Raw genomic sequence first — 8,072 nt, 5'->3', positions numbered from 1 at the left:
ATCTTCATGTTGATCGTATCTACTATATGACTCATGCTCGACCTTTCGGTCTCTGTGTTCCGAGGCCATGTCTGTACATGCTAGGCTCGTCAAGTTAACCCTAGTGTTTCGCGTGTGTAAATCTATCTTACACCCGTTGTATGTGAACGTAAGAATCCATCACACCCGATCATCACGTGGTGCTTAGAAGCGACGAACTTTAGCAACGGTGCACTGTTAGGGGAGAACACTTCTTGAAATTGTTGTAAGGGATCATCTTATTTACTACCGTCGTTCTAAGTAAACAAGATGCATAAACATAATAAACATCACATGCAATTATATAGTAGTGACATGATATGGCCAATATCATATAGCTCCATTGATCTCCATCTTCGGGGCTCCATGATCATCATCGTCACCGGCATGACACCATGATCTCCATCATCATGATCTCCATCATCGTGTCTCCATGAAGTTGTCTCGCCAACTTTTTTTTTACTTCTACTACTATGGCTACCGGTTAGCAATAAAGTAAAGTAATTACATGGCATTGTTCAATGACACGCAGGTCATACAATAGATAAAGACAACTCCTATGGCTCCTGCCGGTTGTCATACTCATCGACATGCAAGTCGTGATTCCTATTACAAGAACATGATCAATCTCATACATCACATATCATTCATCACATTCTTCTTGGCCATATCACATCACATAGCATACCCTGCAAAAGCAAGTTAGACGTCCTCTAATTGTTGTTTGCATGTTTTACGTGGCTGCTATGGGTTTCTAGCAAGAACGTTTCTTACCTACGCAAAACCACAACGTGATATGCCAATTGCTATTTACCCTTCATAAGGACCCTTTTCATCGGATCCGTTCCGACTAAAGTGGGAGAGACTGGCACCCGCTAGCCACCTTATGCACCAAGTGCATGTCAGTCGGTGGAACCTGTCTCACGTAAGAGTACGTGTAAGGTCGGTTCGGGCCGCTTCATCCCACAATACCGTCGAAACAAGATTGGACTAGTAACGGTAAGCATATTGAACAAAATCAACGCCCACAACAACTTGTGTTCTACTCGTGCATTGAAATTACGCATAGACCTGGCTCTGATTCCACTGTTGGGGAACGTAGCAGAAATTCAAAATTTTCCTACGTGTCACCAAGATCTATCTATGGAGAAACCAGCAACGAGGGGAAGGAGAGTGCATCTACATACCCTTGTAGATCGCTAAGCGGAAGCGTTCAAGAGAACGGGGTTGAAGGAGTCTTACTCGTCGTGATCCAAATCACCGGAGATCCTAGTGCCGAACGGACGGCACCTCCGCGTTCAACACACGTACAGCCTGGTGACGTCTCCCACGCCTTGATCCAGCAAGGAGAGAGGGAGAGGTTGAGGAAGACTCCATCCAGCAGCAGCACAACGGCGTGGTGGTGATGGAGGAGCGTGGCAATCCAGCAGGGCTTCGCCAAGCACCGCGGGAGAGGAGAAGGGAGAGAGGTAGGGCTGCACCAGGGAGAGGTCAAAATTCATGTGTTGGCAGCCCCAAAACCCTCAAGTATATATAGGGGAGAGGGAGGGGGGTGCGCCCCCTCTAGGGTTTCCACCCCAAGGGGTGCGGCAGCCCCAATCCCATCTAAGGGTGGCGGCCAAGGGGGGAGAAGGGGGAAACTTGACCCCCAAGTTAGGTGGAAGCACCCCTCCCCAAACCCTAGGCGCCTTGGGCCCTTGTGGGGGGGCATACCAGCCCACCTGGGGCTGGTCCCCTCCCACACTTGGCCCATGCAGCCCTCTGGGGTTGGTGGCCCCACTTGGTGGACCCCCGGGACCCTCCCGGTGGTCCCGGTACGTTACCGGAAAAACCCGAAACTTTTCCGGTGACCAAAACAGGACTTCCCATATATAAATCTTTACCTCCGGACCATTCCGGAACTCCTCATGACATCCGGGATCTCATCCGGGACTCCGAACAACATTCGGTAACCACATACTAACTTCCTTTATAACCCTAGCGTCATCGAACCTTAAGTGTGTAGACCTACGGGTTCGGGAGACATGTAGACATGACCGAGACGTTCTCCGGTCAATAACCAACAGCGGGATCTGGATACCCATGTTGGATCCCACATGTTCCACGATGATCTCATCGGATGAACCACGATGTCAAGGACTCAATCGATCCCGTATACAATTCCCTTTGTCTAGCGGTATTGTACTTGCCCGAGATTCGATCGTCGGTATACCGATACCTTGTTCAATCTTGTTACCGGCAAGTCTCTTTACTCGTTCCGTAACACATCATCCCGTGATCAACCCCTTGATCACATTGTGCACATTATGATGATGTCCTACCGAGTGGGCCCAAAGATACCTCTCCGTTTACACGGAGTGACAAATCCCAGTCTCGATTCGTACCAACCCAACAGACACTTTCGGAGATACCTGTAGTGCACCTTTATAGCCACCCAGTTACGTTGTGACGTTTGGTACACCAAAAGCATTCCTATAGTATCCATGAGTTGCACAATCTCATGGTCTAAGGAAATGATACTTGACATTAAAAAATCTTTAGCATACGAACTACGATCTTTGTGCTAGGCTTAGGATTGGGTCTTGTCCATCACATCATTCTGCTAATGATGTGATCCCGTTATCAACGACATCCAATGTCCATGGTTAGGAAACCGTAACCATCTATTGATCAACGAGCTAGTCAACAGAGGCTTACTAGGGACATGGTGTTGTCTATTTATCCACACATGTATCTGAGTTTCCTTTCAATACAATTATAGCATGGATAATAAACGATTATTATGAACAAGGAAATATGATAATAACTAATTTATTATTGCCTCTAGGGCATATTTCCAACATTGATAGCTGTTGTTGTATGCGAACTCTGCATATGGCAAACTTTCTTCCCAACTGTTCCCGTAGGTGAGGACACAGGCTCTTAGCATGTCTTCTAGGATTTGGTTTACGCGTTCCATCTGCCCATCAGTCTGGGGATGGTATGCGGTACTGAAGGCTAGTTGGGTTCCCAGTGCCTGTTGTAGGTGATCCCAGAATGTAGAGACGAACTGTGTGCCTCTATCGGAGATGATAGTCTTAGGGACTCCATGCAGGAAGATGATACGGGCAAGATAAAGTCTGGCTAGTCTCTGAGTGGTGTAAGTTGTTTTTACCGGAATAAAATGTGCCACCTTGGTTAATTTGTCGGTTATGACCCATATGGCATCGTTTCCGTGTCGTGACCGTGGCAGTCCAACGATAAAGTCCATTCCAATCTCATCCCATTTCCACTCGGGTATCTTATTTGGCTGTAACAGTCCGACTAGTTTCTGGTGCTCGGCCTTGATACGTTGACAAGAGTCACAGCAGGCAATGAACGTGGCTATATCTCTCTTCATACCGTGCCACCAAAAATTTTCCTGAAGATCCTTGTACATTTTTGTCCCTCCAGGATGGATTGAATACGGAGCTGTGTGACTTTCAGTTAATATCTGCTATTTGAGGTCCTTGACATTTGGTACGCATAGCCTTTCTCCATACCACAATATTCCTTGCTCATCTACGTTGAATTCTGTGGCTCTTCCCAAACTCACTTTTCTTTTTATGCCCTCAATGCTGGGGTGTCCGTGCAGGGCTTCCTTGATCCTTTCCATCAGGGTAGGCTGTATTTCTATATTCGACACACTGCCTTCGGTGACCATTATTAGATTGAGTCGGGCAAATTCCTGTTGAAATTCTGGCCTCAATTTTGGTACACTGTCGTCGTCCGTGCTGGGATTTCGACTAAGTGCATCTACCACAACATTTGCTTTTCCGGGATGATGGTGGATTCCAACATCATAATCCTTCACCAACTCTAACCAGTGTCGTTGCCGTAAATTTAACTCTGGCTGTGTGAAAATATACTTAAGACTCTTATGGTCTGTGTATGTCTCACAACGATTCCCAAGCAGAAAGTGTCTCCATTCCTTGAGTGCATGGATGACTTCTGCTAATTCCAAGTCATGAGTGGGATAATTTTCCTCATGCTTGCGTAGTTGTCTAGAGACATACGCAACTACCTTGCCTTCTTGCATCAATACGCATCCGAGGCCTTTCCGGGATGCGTCATAGTATACCTCAAAGTTCTTGTGTATATCTGGCACAATTAGTACTGGTGCCGTTGTTAATTTGCTTTTTAGCTCTTGGAAGCTTTTCTCACATGCTTCTGTCCATTCAAACTTCTTGCCTTTCTTGAGCAATTGTGTCATGGGCTTTGCTATAGTGGAGAATCCTTCAATAAATCTCCGATAATATCCCGCCATTCCCAAGAAACTCTGTACGTCCGTTACGTTAGCCGGTGGTTTCCAGCCAAGAACGGCCTTGACTTTTTCCGGGTCTACTGCAATACCTTCTTGGGTTAGCACGTGGCCCAGAAAACCCACCTGTTTTAGCCAAAATTCACATTTGCTGAATTTGGCGTACAATTGATGTTTCCTGAGTTCTCCTAGTACAATCCTGAGATGTTCAGCGTGCTCTTCTGGTGTTTTGGAATATATCAGAATATCATCAATGAATACCACAACAAACTTGTCCATATACTTCATAAATACTTTGTTCATGAGGTGAACAAAATATGCGGGGGCGTTGGTTAGTCCGAATGGCATCACTGTGAACTCATACAGCCCATATCTGGAGGTGAAGGCGGTCTTGGGAATATCTTCTGTTCGCACTTTTAATTGGTGGTATCCTGATCTCAAGTCAATTTTTGAGAAGAGTTTGGCCTGTGCGAGCTGATCGAATAAATCATTTATTCGGGGCATTGGGTATTTGTTCTTGATTGTGACCATGTTGAGAGCTCGATAATCAATACACAACCTCATTGTTCCATCCTTCTTCTTGGCAAATAAAATTGGAGAACCCCAAGGTGAGGAGCTGGCTCGTATGTATCCTTTCTCCAATAATTCTTTTATTTGCTTCTTCAACTCTACCAATTCGGATGGTGCCATTCTGTAAGGTTTCTTGTAAATAGGAGCGGTTCCGGGTGCTAGCTCAATGCCGAATTCTATCTCTTGGTCTGGTGGCATGCCTGGTAGTTCTTCTGGAAATACGTCTGGAAATTCACATACTACTGGAACCTTGTCCAGCTCAGAAACGTCCACCTTGTTTAATCTAGGTTGCCGAGGTATTTGTCTCTCTCTGGCTGAAACTTTTATTTTCTCCCCATGATGGTGCGTGAGAATCACGGTACGGTTGAAGCAGTCAATAAAACCTTTGTTCGTGGTCAACCAATCCATTCCTAGGATGACATCCAATCCCTTGCTTTCCAGCACAATAAGGTTGGCGTAAAACTTCAATCCTTCAAATTCAATAACCACACCTTGACAGTAACTCTGGGTCACTTGCTTAATTCCAGGGGACTTGATGATCATTGATTTTTCCAAGGGAAGCATCGAAAAATTATTTTGCAAAGCAAAACTTTTCGAAACGAATAAGTGAGAAGCTCCAGAATCAAACAAAACCATGGCAGGTATTGTGTTGACGGGGTACGTACCGAGTACGATATCTGGGGCGTTCTGTGCTTCCTCTCGGGTCACATGGTTCAGGTGACCTTTCCGATGGTTGTTGTTGGGGTTGAAATTGCTTCGCTTTGGTGCTGAATTATTGCCACCATTATTGAGCTTCGGGGTTGAGTTCCTTGGCTTGGGGCACTGCTTGGCATAGTGCCCTTCTTCTCCACAAGCATAGCAGGTAACGCCTGGGCGATAGGTGAACTCTTTGTCTCTTGCATGGAAATTCTTGATTGGACGTGAATTATTCATCGGGGTTTTGTGTGAATCCCCCTTCCGAAATTCATTCTTGCTTCTGTGATTGCAAGAAAAAGTAGTCTGGTCCCTTTTACGTTTGCGGAAATCTTCCAGGCTACGTCGCTCATTTTCCAGGGTAATGGCCTTATCCACCAGTGTCTTAAAATCTGGAAAGGTATGCACAACTAGCTGGCACATAAGGGCGGGTGCCAGGCCTTCCAATTTTTTTTCCATCTTCTTGCTCTCGGTCATGCATTCTTCACTGGCGTAGCGAGACAGCAGAGTGAATTGGCTGTTGTATTCTGACATTGTCATGGCCCTTTGCTTGAGTTCATCAAATTCCTTCTTCTTGATTTTCATGACGCTCTTAGGAATATGTGCCCCACGAAAACCTTCTTTGAAATTTTCCCAGGTGATTTCATTTTTGTTGGGGTGCATGTGCAGGAAGTTTTCCCACCACGATGCAGCTGCTCCTGTGAGATAATGTGGTGCATACATTACTTTTTCACGGTCTGAACACTGTGCGATAATTAATTTTCTCTCCATGTCTCGAAGCCAGTCATAGGCCTCAAGAGGCTTGTCAGTATGAGAAAATGTTGGAGGACGCATCTTTTGTAACTCAGATAATTTGGATTGCGGTTGATACTGACCACGGTTACTTCCCATATTGATGAATTGGTTCATCATTTCCTGGTGTTGCTGCTGACTCTGTTCATACAAACGACAAACTTGTGTAAAAGCTGTTTCACTGCCCTGTTGACTTGTCTGTCCCTGAGTGAAATTTTGGTTCTGCGGTGTGCCATTATTTTCTTCTGGCTGAGTTGGCATGGAGCGCGTCCAAGGACGAGACATCTTTCACTCTGGGGATATATTTTGTGAACTCATGAGATAAGAAAGAGAGTGCAAAAGTCAATAAAATCACACACAAAGAACATTTTTAAATTCCAGGATATTTTTGGAAACACACGATTTCGCGCGGAGAAGGACTATTACATATCTTACACGCGGGCATAATTATACATTACATCACTCAGGATATGCGTACATACTCCTGACATGTTATTTAAACTAGTGCACTCCTCCAGATCCTACATGATGCGCAAACAGGCTACTTCTCACAACCTATGTACATATAAACATATTACACAAGTCGATACATCGCATGGCGTCTATGCGTACTCAGGATCTCCCTTGGCCTGCCGAGGGTGAGACGTAGAGACACTGGGGAATCAACCTCCTCCTCGCTAATAGGTTCCAGACGAGAAACGTTGTGCTGAGCGGATGGAGCAGGTGCCGCAGGCGGAATAACACGAATACGTGTGGGTGGAATAGGTGGGGTAGCACGTATGGGAGTGGGTGCAACAAGTGGTGCAGAGCGGACGGGAGTGGATGCAATAGCCTGGTTAAATTCCTCTGTGGTAGGCAGACGACGAGCAGTGGCGAGTATGGTAGGTGAGTGAGAGGCTGTGGATGACACAAAAGTCAGTGGTGGAGCGGTGTGCAGGAGTTCCCTCCTGTTAGCAGCACAGCCATGAACTGAGTCCATGCGTGCAGCTACGAGGTCATCCACCATGCAGTCGAATGCTGCCTCCAGGGCTCGCAGGTACTCGACAAGCATCTCAAAGGCTTCGTCTCGCTCTCTTCTGGGGCAAGAGAAAGAGTAGTGACAGGTATAAGGCACATGGCATGGAAGGTAGCAGTAGCGACGGGTCTTCATTGCCGGAAGAACATCCCGAAGACGGGCTATCATCTCGCGGGCAGCCATCTGCATAGCATGTCTTTCTGTAGGCATGGCTCTCCCCACGAATCGGAGGCGGCGTATCTCAGCATGGCCTCCCCTGAACTGCACCACGGCCTGGTGCATAGTCAGACTGTCGTTGATCTTGTGTGGATAAAGCGTGAAGACTGGGCGCACAGATGGCCCCATCGCGACCTGAACGATGAAGGAGAGGAGTTTGACAAACCCCTCAGGCACGTTGGCGAACATTTGAGACTCGCAATCGTTGCCGGCCATCTACAAAAGTAGGCAAAAATTCTGAGTGATCAGATCATAAATTTTATGTTGACTGTCAGAAAAATCACTACATTTGTAAAAACATGAATAACTCTATCATGCTAATAACCAATTAGCGATCGCACCTAGTGGCTTCCTACAGTCAGCCTAGCTCTGGTTACCAAGTCTGTCAAGACCGGCTTTTCAATAAAATGTTTATTGATAAAACCAATCTTTTAAACCCAGTATAGGAAAAGTCATCCTTTCTAGTAGACAAAAGCTTGATAAACAGAG

This window comes from Triticum dicoccoides, chromosome 1B (genome assembly GCF_002162155.2).
Source record: "Triticum dicoccoides isolate Atlit2015 ecotype Zavitan chromosome 1B, WEW_v2.0, whole genome shotgun sequence".
Lineage (NCBI taxonomy): Eukaryota > Viridiplantae > Streptophyta > Magnoliopsida > Poales > Poaceae > Triticum > Triticum dicoccoides.
This window is presented reverse-complemented; position numbering follows the sequence as displayed.